Here is a 13386-nt window from a genome sequence, read left to right on the forward strand (position 1 = left end):
TCAAATGTTAATCTCTTAAATATCGCTCGATGAATCATTCTCTTTAACATGAATATATGTTCTCGAATCCTATTGATAGCCTTTGCTTTGTCTCGCTGCCCCTTTGATTCGATTTGACTATAAATCCGCCTTTGTATTCGCTCGCTTACATACAGCCCCTGGGCTCCGAATTCGCTTGATTTGCTTGTAATTGTTATCTGTGCTATCCAATAATAAACTGTAGTCTCTGCTTCATATTGCCTTTTGAATCCATGCACTGTTGGGATCTATTTAATCACGGTTATCAGGGTGATTGATAAACTAAGTCAAATGAATTATCTCAAAGCCAATCCACTACACTATGAATAATCATCAAACTGATTTTATTGATAACAGTTAAGATTTATGAATTAGTGAGTAGTATCTTTTTTAATTGTTAATATAAAAGTACTTTTGATAAAGCAAAGTTACTATCATTCTCTTAAAATAAATTATAAGTAATATTAATGAAATCATTAAGGTTATTTATATTCTCTTTTTTTCCGGTACTTTTTATCAGTTTAAAATAGACAATAGACGCGAAGAAAATCAATTCGAAATGACTTGAAGTAAATATATACTTCTACATATACTACAATTGAACAACACTTTCAAATCATCATGAGCATTGTTTAAAATATCAAATTGTTGTAATGCCAATTCAGATTTTATTTTTTCATTTGTTATTTAGATAAGATCTTAAATAAAACCATTACATCAAGCATTATTTTCATTCTTATTCCCACAGAGATTAATCAATCATTTATAATGTATACTTCTGTCTTTCTTTTATACTCTATTTTTTTTCATAAATCTTCTATCTTCCTTTTATCCGATATTACAGATGTATTTTAAATACAAGCATTTATTTGTAAACTGTCGAAAATTGTTCCAGTTATATCTTGAAGAAACATTATTATTTATTTCTGTTGACTTATCTTATGCCTTTTTCTATTTTACACAACACAAAATGTATTGCCAACTGAAATATCTCAATTCTTATTTTAATGATGTTTCCGATTTTTTAATAAATATGTTGATTTCCTATTTGTTTTTTTTATATCCACTTTTTATTTCCACTTTGTTCTTTTTTAAAATGTTAATTATGTAGAATAATTTTACGTCTTAATAAAGCGAAACGCTTTTAATCATTGTTTTTTCCAACTTGAGTAAAGCAAGAAAACATCAATTATTATACCGTGAAAACCGTCTGCTTACAACCTTCTATTGAATTAAAAAAATACTAGGTGATATTACACAGTTGGTTGAAAAAGATCATTCGTAAGCTGTAAACCTAGATTTATTGTTAGGTGACATGTGCTGTGACGTTTTTTTAATCTGCGTCACCAACTGTTAATTGAGTGAAATACTGCTAAGCTGCTAAGGTTTCAACTAACCTTACTTGGAATTGAGATATTTCCTAATTAGTTAATATTCAGTGATAAACCGATATAATATTAGTGATTGTCTGTACCTGGATTGATGAAGGTTAACACCGACGATGTTACCATGTAATATCATTTAAAATTGTTCTCAAAAACAGAAATACTAGGTCAAGTTATAAGTAACCTGAAAAGTGACAAGATAGATTACAGAATTTCATTAGATTCGAGTTTACTTTTCTTTCTAGTTTACGTAATCCATCAGAGTCAAGGTCAGCCATAAATTTGTTTTCACCACTGAGAATGGGTTCCGTTTTATTTTTGTAATCAGATTTATTCATATCAACGATACCTGATCCTTTATCAGGTCTAACCGCAATAATATTAACGTTTTTTCGCAATTCTTTTAACGACTTGAAGTGCTGAGAAGTTAATATACTTCTCTAGGTCCAGGAAAATGAAACTGGTGTGCTATATCCACTAGTTTAGCTTAACATCAACCCTTACTCTCTAAGGATATAGAGACTACAGTACTCAATTGATGAGTTAATTAATTGACTTAATTATTTAACTGATTATTTCAAATGCCAGAATTATGACTACAAATCATTAGATGTTGCATAATTTTCCTGTTAAGAACATTTAAACCATCAACTCTGAATTTCTTTTTGACAGGCTGAAGAATGTGAATATGTACCTATGTTGCTGTTTTTCTAGTGTGCATATTTTATTGAGCACAATAAACTTGGAAAGTTCGATTAGCGATAGTGTGGTGATATTTTACTGTTTTACCGAACATTTCGTTTGATGCAACATGACGGTCTTGACGGATCTATAAAACATATGGATTAGTTTATAGGTATGAATGTTAAGGTTGGAATTGACAGTTTCAAATTAATTGAGTAGAAAGTTAATAATAAATATACTTTTTGTTATATCCCAATTAGTAGACAATCAGGTCAATCTAAATATAACCCTCGTAATTAAGATAAGTACTTTGTAGACACTTTAAACAGCCTTAAAGGAAAGGACTTTTGTAATTTTCCTTTCTTTATAGAAACCAGTTTACAACACTTTGAATAAAAAAGGAATATTACTATTAATTAGGTTATTAATTGGTTAAATTAACGCTTGTAATGTCCTTATCTGTCACATAATTAATCTACCTGCTCAAAAATAGAGAAGATCAGTAATTTCTCTGTTTAGTAATTTACAAACAAGCTGGAAATTAATATTCGAATCAAGCAAGTATATTTATGATCAATGGGATAATATTTCATTAAACCTCATCGTAGATCGTTTAATGATTAATATTCAGATAAATGGTTGCATAACCAAATTACATTAAAATAACTTTGACAATATAAATGACGTACACATCACTGTTCACAATCCCTGTCCAGTAAGTAATTATAATAATGTGAAAAACATTGGATAGTTCAAATAAACATAAAAATTTATAATATTCTCAAATGTTACTCAGTTTATTATTTACTTTACATCGTGGTTGCATATCCTTATATTTTCATAGGTGAACATTAATCACTAATCGATTCATGTTCACAATAATCTGAACTGTAATCAAAGCCTATTAATATATACATTAAATTATACTAATGTATGATCATGAGTGAATGAGATCATACACTAGATTAATCAAGTGGATGTCAATGGAAATGTAATGATGTTGCATAATCTAGTCAAGATTACCAAATATTTCAAGCATTGTGAATAATAATTTTTATAAATGGAACTATGTTATTTCAACGAAATCATAGTTTTTGAGTATTGAATAAAACGGGTTTGTTCCTTTTGATAAAGAAATAATTGAAAGAAATTTCTTTATCGAATTTGTTGATACTGAAGTTTCAAAAATAAATATGCCTAATCAACATTCATCTAAATAAGATTTTTAAGGTGATCGAATACATAAGTGACCAACGTTTATACTCATATCAGTGAAATTTAAATAAATTCATATCTTCTATTTGAATAGTCACTAATTATTTAGCACAATGTGTTTCAATCGATTTGTTGGTGGAGGCATGTGGTCTAAAAACAGTTCTCGATATTAAATTGGTAGAATTGTCAAGTCCATCATGCTAGAGGTAAGGCTATTGAACCCTGATGTTCTCAGATGCATGTTATTAGTTTAAGTGAAAACATTTGAAGAATTAGAAAATCAAATATTATTTGGCAAAATATTAACAATAAGACTTGGTAGATTTTCGTTTAATTTTGAGATTGCAATAGACATAGACTACGTTTTAATAATATAGTCTGTAATTACTTCACTGATTCCATCATTTAGTGATCTTATAATTCCATTGTAACCAGAAAACTGAACTACATTACAGTAGCCTACGTTGACCCAAAATAATGTAATTAATGCACTCCATTCCGAAATGACCCTAGTTATATGCCCACTAATTACCAGGAGTCACTGGACGGCCGCTTCATTTTTAGTACGACGCTTCTCCTTAGTAAACGTCTAAGACTGATAATATGCCATTAGTGTGAATTCAAAGCCAAAAGGTTACATTATTTTACGAATCATGTTTTACTACTCATAAGTAGGTAATGTATTTTAACTAAGGCTTCATAACAGTGGACTGAATGATAAACTCAGTGATTTCGATGGTGTGATGAAGCCATGATTTTGAGACCACCACTTATCTTATATACTTGTCGCCTACAGTTATTGACATATGACTGAATATCATCCAGGAGATAGTCTTTTTAAAGTTCATGTTAAGTGTCGACCCTTTGTTGTCAATTGAATTTCTCAAAGATATGAATTTTCCTGTCACTGATATTGAAGATTATACTTCATCATTTTTAAGTGACATATGTGCATACTGTGTTAATTATCTTGGTGTTACCTTAAGTTACTCGTACTTCAAGTAAAATTAACTAAATTTTACTAAAAATTACGATACACATAGTTAAATCATCCAACGTTACCATACTTCTTACATTTGTTTAGTCACTCATTAAAGTACTTGACCATATAAAAGAAAATGTATCGCTTTTAAACACTATTCTGTGAGCACTGAAATCAAAGGTTCTTAAGTATGCAGCACTAAACGTTAGAAATGGTCATAAAGTGCTGTAACTATGGGAAATCAAACTCTTTTTTTTTATTAGTTTAGTATTTCAGTATTTAAAGAGGTACTGATAACCTAATCGTTTTGCAAAATGAAACTTACTATTTAATCTAGTAAACAACTATTCCGGTAGTATTCAAGATGTTTCACAACCTCTTGTCCATCTCTATTATTCAGATACTTCTTACTTCAGAAATCATAAATGTCCAGGTGGAAATCTCAGATTCATATTAACAGATTACTGTGTTGTATATCGGACAGATTTCATATTGTTCCTCAATAATCGCCTATTGACGTCGATAGAATGAAATTATTTGTATGACTTTACTTAACATAATAAAATAACTACATCTTTATATAGTTTCTGAACTTTAGAATAAATTATCACTTTATAAATTTTAAACACAGAGAAGTAAGGTATTAAAAATCACTAATAATCAATCTTTTAGAATGGGGTTTTGGAGGTTGTTGGATTTTAATTAAATGATGAACCGATCTAAGTTGGACAACTATTGAAAACCTGGAAGTGATACAAGGTCGTTTCGTCTCAGTGTGAGACTTCTCACAAGTGCACATTCACGTTCCCACAACCGAAAATCAAACAAAACAACTTCGGTCTCGCATGCGAACCCTTAACCTTTAGACTACTGATCCGGCACTCAACAGTGTTAGTGTTTATATTCACTCAATCCACAACATTTTGTGACGATCTTCCATCGTTTTTGTTAGGTAACTGTCTCACACCCCACGCAGATTTTATTCCACTGGTCACTGGTTCTCACTAGAACTCCGGAGATTTCCTCTCAAACCTAAACATTTTTTACGGTTTTCGTACTGTGTTTTTAGAAGCAGGAAGACAATGAATTATTTTTAGTTCTTATCAGTATGAACTACCGGTTTATCAAAGATAACAGTCACGCTCGTTTAATAAAGCATGTTTCACAACCTTATCATTTATCAAATGCAACACAATGAAAAAAAAATTTGTTTTCGATAATTTAAATTACTCAATCTGTACAATCGTATTCATAGTGACTGAACACATGAAGTAATCTGACTTGTGTGAACGTGATATTTCTTCATTAAAATGTCGACATTTAGTAAACTCTGTCTGCTGAATTTGTTTACATCACATCGTGTAAGACATTTGATGATTTAATTTAGATAGCTTTCAGTCTTAACAAGTTTTAAACTCTAATCATTTCAAAATATATATTTGCTTATCATTTCATTCATCAGTATCCTGTTTACTAATAGTCATTGTTTTTAGAATGTTCTTTTTTTTTACTTTTGACTGGATAAAAATATTTACTATGTACCTTATATGGTAAAACAATATCTGTTAAATTCAGTTAGTTTATCAGATGACGTCATGTAGTGGATAGGGATTTTATGAATAGTTTCTAACTTGAAATTATGAACAAATGATTTCATATTTCAGTCCTGAAAAATCAAAACATGTAACATAAATAGGTGAAAAAGAAAATTCATATCTATTATAAGTAGTTGTTATTTTGTATAACTATTTATCATACACCAATAGTATATCCGCAACTTAATTAACCTTGGCAATCCAAGTAGATATTGACTGGAAACAACAGAATATAAACAGAAAAATAGTTTCATTTTATTTCGAATGAAAGTGATATATGAACATGAAGATGATAACTGAATTACATTGATATTTCGATAATGATGATATTGAAATGATTAACGATTGGTAGGTGAAAATGTATGATGTATTTTAGCAAATAAAGCCGATAAATAATTTAAATATTGAAAAGTGTAGGGAAAAATATACATGATTATGTCATAATCTGGATTATGATCTAAATGAATACCAAACAGATCAATATCAGAAATGTAGATGATTTTGTGTAATTCAACATAAACGTCAACAATCTGTTAAAATTTGTGTAAGAAAAATAAAATGATTGTTGGAAGATAAAACTGAACCTGTAATCAGTTTAATTGTATTTGGCACTCTTCAGCTGGATGTATTTTTAGCCTTGTGTTGATCCTCACACTCAGACACCAACCTAGGTACATTCGGCTGACGAGCACCAAACTGGACGAAACATGAGGCCTTCATTACACTACTAACCGCAATCCATCTCTTCCATAATGTTTGTGGCAAATGACTACGTCAAGGCTATCCACTCAAAAGACACATATACCAACTAAAACTGATCAGGATTCAGTTGAGAATCTCAACATCGCGATAGTTTAAACTCTTATAAATTAAGTCTGTAATGTAATTATCTGAGTGAAGATTTTGTTAAATAGAACAGAAGGTTAGGTCAGTAGTGCTTTATGTTTGATGAGAATTGTAATGATAAAAAACAATTATAAAGTATATATAAATATAATAGTCAAAAGATCAGATAATTAAGTTGGATGAGAGCACTTTTAGTGGAAATAGTCAATTCCTTTCCTGTATTGTTATTTTTTACGTCCAAACAATTAATCTGTCCAATTCACAAAAGTATATTCGTAGATCTATTAAAGTAAGCTTTAAAAGAGATGTAATGAGAAACCTATGTCCAAAATAGATTGTATTTTTATTTTATTGAATTACTATGGTAATCATAAGGGCTATCATATAGTATTAATTTGCATGCCGGTTCAGTTTTACTACAAATAGTTTCCACTTTCATGATATTCATTTCCGTGACCTTTTTAACGAATCTGACCAGAATCTCATCAGATTAAGTTTTACTTTCATTATTTATTCATGTGACATTCTTTTACAGTTGATTTTATTTAATTAGGTCACTTTTCTCATGAGCTTAACTGTTTATATATATATATATATATATATATATATATATATATATATAAACAGTAAGATATTGGTTCTAGGAGAGATAAACTGAAGTGATAAAAAACAATATGATTGTTATTTCACTTAAATTTGCCTGCCGATAGTAAAGCCTTTTAGTACAAAATAGTTGGAGGAAATCTTTGAAATCCCTCACAGGAATAAATGACTTCTCTTTTGGGATTAAAAAAATGATCTTTGCATAATCTATGGGAAATTGATGTTGATTTTCAATAGAACTTCAGAACATTGAAGTTGTCTATTTTTAACCAATAATATTCAGGTTCAACCTCCTCTATGAGTTGGTTGTTTGGACAGCAGACGACTAATATTTCTATTTCTTAGTTATTAAACCTAATCTAAGTCTAACACTTAGCCAAATATGACATACTAATTCATATGACACAGAACGGCTTTATATTAGTCTATTTAGTATAATTCAATAACAAAGTACAAATTCACTCAATGCTCAGGTGTAATATATGGAGTTAAATGGAAAATTTATATTCATAGCACATTTATACATTTACTAAAATTAAAGTCAGATTATAGCCACAAAATATGTATGGAAGCTGTCTCTGAAATAGTTAACACTTCTGATAGGGAGGCTACTTAAAATGAGTTCGATTGCGATTAATTTGATCTTGGGATCAGAAACTATTGTATTCTCCGACTAATGACCTACTACACGGACGCTAGTTGGTTACGAGGAGAAGAGTAGATGAATGTTGTTGGGAAACTGTATATATGATCTGGAAAACAATATTCGATGTTCATCTAAAAGGTAGATGGTAAATATATGACTAACTGGGCCACAACGCACAACAAAGAAGAAATTAAGAAGTCTCAAAATTGGGCATTTAGTGTAGCTAGAACATACAACTTATTTTTAAGTTAGAACAACTTCGGAATAAAATGAGATATAACAACAGTTTGTAGGTTAAACGACAGCTTATGATTACGGGAATATGAAAGGTACACGAACTACATGTCAGTAATCACAGATTGAGAAGTGAGCGCGCTCATATTACAAAATGTAGTTTTCATAGTTAGTCATTAATTCTAAGTAATTCACAACAATCTAACGTCATAAAATTTTTTTAGTTAGAAATTTTCAGCAGTGATTGCTCAATATTCTAATAAATTCCTGTTTAATATATACCCAACTTGTCGTTATTTAAATATATATTTTGTAAATGTTTTCCAGTAGTTAGTATCTGCTACCCATCTTAAATTGCTCAAGTCTCCTTCGAACTCATTTGCCATCTACTATACGTAAGAAGTATGGATCTCAATGTATTTATCTCACGTTTCTTCAAAAGACAGACAAAGAAGAGAATATTCACACAACTATAATGCTTCCATTTGAATCTTTCAGCATTTCAAATCAGAATATTTTGTAATTACACAATAGGAAGTGTGCAAATAATTAGATGATGAATAATATAAAAGAAAGGCAAAAAAATAAAAGATGTGAAAAATCAGTAAAATCTTTTTTAAGGCGTATTAAGCAAAGTGAGGTATATGAGTGTTATGAGTTTCTTCAGAACATATAAAATAGGGTTATAGTTTCGTATCTTCATAGCTTCTGCTACATGTAAGAAACGAGATTAAACCCAATTGGGGAACGATAAACCGCTCTAGATGTTTGGTTTTATCTACAAAATGACTAACATCGACTAGACGTTCTATAATGGAGTTACATAGATTTGGAAAGTGTGAGACGAAAACAAACGGATAAACCATAAATAGGAACTCTAATTCTTTTGTCTTGAATATACCATTATTTACATCCACTGAACTGCCGTGTGATCTACAATTTTATTGTTTATATACTGTTACTGAGTTGCAGTGATACACAAATTTACACTTGTCAGGCATATTTAGATTTGATTACTTGAGGACTTTGTTGTAAAGTTTTCCGATAAGTGATTCTATCAGCTGAAGGTATAAGAATTTTCATTCATGTACGGCAACTTATATTGTAACAATCGAATCTCCTTCCTATTCCCAATAATATGGGAAAGAAATTTATTGTAACTATAATTGTAAGTGATTGATTAGTTGAATTTATTGGAAGTAGTTAAATAAAGATTTCTCACAATTACCTATAGACTTAAATGTGACAATTTTTTGGTAAACAGCCTTTATAAAGGCAATATAACTATTACTGAGATGAATAATAAGCAGAGATTGATAGCAAACTGAAAAAAATATTTGAAACTAAATAAATAAGGGGGGAATAATTATTTTATTCTAATCTGAAGTTCTCTTACACTTTTTCAGCCTGATATAGAACCATAGTTGCATATCATAAATATGAGAGTTGAAAATAAATGATGCATATTAATGAAATTGTCAGATAGGTTACCGTAAAAAGATGATCATTTTGGAGGCTATAATTTCATTTTAATTCTTTTTGTTTGCGTGATAACATTATTTGTTACTAAGTTACAATAAAGAGTTTATTTTAAATAACTGAGTTTATTTCCATTCAATGTAATTTTCTTCAAACGTTATGTCAATGTCTCAAACTGAAGGAATAACATTCCCATTGTATACATGAATGATACGCTGACAGAAAGTATCGACTTATTTGAATAAAATCAATGGTTAGATAAATTGTTAACGATTAACAACCTTGAACATAATTCATAACTCTCCTTTCTTAATTAATCTTCTTAACTTTATTTTGATTCCCATAACTTATCGTTTCACTAGGTTGGTATATGTTTACATTAGTTGGTAATTGAATCCTTTCCCATAAAAGAACATTAAATCTTATAAGTTATTCTGTCATTTAAATATTACAGGTTATGGTCAGAGGATTAAAATGTACGAAAATAACATAGATTCATATTATGCCGTTCAAAAAGTCATTATTCATGTGTTTTTTTCTGAGTATATGTATACGACTGACTTAACATTATTTATCCGAAATGAAACTTTTAAAGATAAATTGTTGGTGTGTGGTACTACATCAAGCCCACATGGGTTTCTTATTGAGTAACATTTTGAGTTTGTCGATTATTCGCTTAAAACCTTGACTGTTATTATATGCATGCATATTTGTGTTTATCGCTTACGCTATTCATCACATGTCTATAGCTTATTTTTGTCTGACTATGAATATTGAGCTACACTTTGTCAAATAGAGTTGGCACGCTTGCTATCTACGGTCTACTTCTCAGCTTTGTTTCCCTGATTGTCTGTCGGGATCAACAAATGTATGAAATATACGTATTGGAAATTCATTTTCGTATTTGGCTTATTGTATTCCGTTATTCTCTAACGCAAATTAAGTCAATAATTATATACGAGGGTTGGCAGCATATGTATTTCTTTAACATCATCGTTCAGTCAAATCGGAGTCAGTTACTGCACCACAAAAGTGGTAAACCCGATTTTGAACCTAGTGCAAACTGCAAACTACATCGACGAGTAAACATTATGACTATACATTCGATGAATGAATTCAAGTAGTTAACTTAGTGGACGAGAAATGTAGACGACTCAATCTCTCGAACCCGATTCAGGCAGCGATGCCAGGACAGTAAGGACATGGATACACACACAAATCATATTATCTTATAGGTGTTTTGTGCACGTATCAACTCTTCTCGTTCATATACTTCAGGGATTATTCCATCATAGTTGCAATAATTATCATATTTTCTTAATCAGTTTATCGCAATATTATCGCCTAATGGGAAATTTTTATTACTGTTCATATCGACATTAAATTGTGACATTTCCGCATTTTTTTCACTCACTCATCGGATTATAGTATTATGAACATTACATTTACATTGTAACATTTGGAACTTACTGGACTATTTTTTATAATATAGTATCGTAAAAGTTTCCTGATGTAAGTTTGTTCCATTTTTATCTGTGTTATTTTGCCGGATTATTACACACATTGACGTAGCTGAGGTCATTTTTATGTTATCATATCACACACATTTTTCATTGGGATATCGTCTCCTATTGTGTCTGTAGATGCTTTTAATTCTAATAAGCCATTTCTCTAAGATTGATTTTTTCATTATGTTCTGAACCATCTATCACAGCAATGGCTCTATGAGACTGATTATTCATTACCATTCAATTCCCCTGTTACCATATGTCAGATATTTTCAACTTATTTGCTGGCTGATCGTAAATCAAACAAGCTGCAACTTGCTAAGTAAACTGGCGGTTTAGCGAAATACGATGTACACGAACCATCAGTACAAGCAGTCGAGCGAAATTCCTGCACGCTGATAGTAATAGCATAGTCTCAACTACCCCGACGTTAGCATTTCTATCGTAGAACTACGTTCGGAGTCATACTCCCAGAAGTAACAACTTATGTTCTCGATGTGCAACTAATGTTTGTTCATCGTCTTTGTACTCAGCAGTCGTCGCTTCCCGTTTTTTCAACGACATTCTAAACCGAAATCGTCAGACGATTCAAGTTAGACAACTATTGAAAACCTGAAAGCACTGTACGGTCTTTTCATCCTATTATGGGGCACCTCTGAGGTCCTCGTCAATTATTCCACAACCGGATGATGAACCGGAGACCTTCGGATTTTCGCTCTAAATCTTAGTCTCTAGACTAGTGAGGTGTAATCCGGGAGAAAATTTCAGAAGTTCTAGTGAGAACTCTTGACCAGTGGAGTCCAATTTGTGTCGGGTCTGAGACAGTTACCCAACAAAAACGATGGAAGGTGGTCACACAATGTTGTGAATTTAATGAACATAGACATTAATGCTGTTGAGTGCCGGCTTGATAGTATAAGGGTTAAGAGTTCGCATGCGAGACCGATGCTGTTTTGTTTGATTTTCGGTTGTGGGATCGTGAATGTTCATTTCTGAGAAGTCTCAAAATGGGACGAAACGACCTTGTATCACTTCCAGATTTTCAATAGATGTTTAACTTAAATTTAAATACTTCACTGCTACCTAAATTTGTTGTGATAGCGTTGTTCAGAAGAACAATGGAAGTTGCATGATTAAACCATTCAGCTCAAAAAAATTCCACCGAAATACAACATTGAATAAATGTTGAATTATCCAACATAACTGAGAATTCAGTTTTTTACCCATAAATAAAGAAATCTCTTCGAATGAAATAGTGTTAGACATGAAACTGCTTGATTATTTTTTATTTGATTTTTAGAGTAACAAAATTATTACTAAACAATGGAATATACTATTTGAACAAACAATCCTACTTTACAAAAAGTAATCAGAAACAGATGTGGAAAATATGTTAACCATCTGTCCGTAAAAAGGTAATATATTGATTTTAGGAGCATTCACAGTATTTATAAAGATAATCAGATGTCATGCTTTATTAAATTTGCATTGTTGTCATACAGTGTAGTTTTACGATTTTATAAATCATTAAACGTTTATTTAGCGATTGTTCCCATCATAGTGTGAAATCAACCAGTGAACAAGTAACAACCCGAGAGTAAAGAATTTCCACACTGTCTTTGTTACAGACTCCATAGAAGTGACCATACATTAACCTCCATGAAATTGAACTTAGGACCTTCAGTGCCGATAGCGAGCATATTGTTTTTTGTGATATAACAATAATAACCATCCAGTATTAACAATACACATGCTTCAACCTCTACTTGGTTGAAAGTATAGATCACTCAATTCCATTTTAATAACATAAAGTAACTCTGTAACTTCAGGATCTAAGAGTCATTAATTTAATCTCTAGTAGGTTCATAGATATGCATTGTTCAGTACTCCCAAAGCAGGTATCAAGGGTTTTACAGTGTTCACTAACTTTTAATACTTTTCGAGACGATATTAAACAAGAGAAAAGAACATACTACCAACTTCTAAATCCAAAGAACTTTCATTAAGTACTCAACTATAGACTTTTTTTGTAAAATTAGTTGCATGAAAAACTATTATTAATTTGAAGTATGACAGCACATTTAACTTAAAAAATTTATTCTCTTAATCGAACTAGAAGTTATGAATCATTATATCTACATTTTTATCTTCACCATACCTTTTTTTTAACAAGTTATTGATTCTTAACTAA

The sequence above is a fragment of the Schistosoma mansoni genome, assembly GCF_000237925.1.
Source record: "Schistosoma mansoni, WGS project CABG00000000 data, chromosome 1 unplaced supercontig 0010, strain Puerto Rico, whole genome shotgun sequence".
Classification (NCBI taxonomy): domain Eukaryota; kingdom Metazoa; phylum Platyhelminthes; class Trematoda; order Strigeidida; family Schistosomatidae; genus Schistosoma; species Schistosoma mansoni.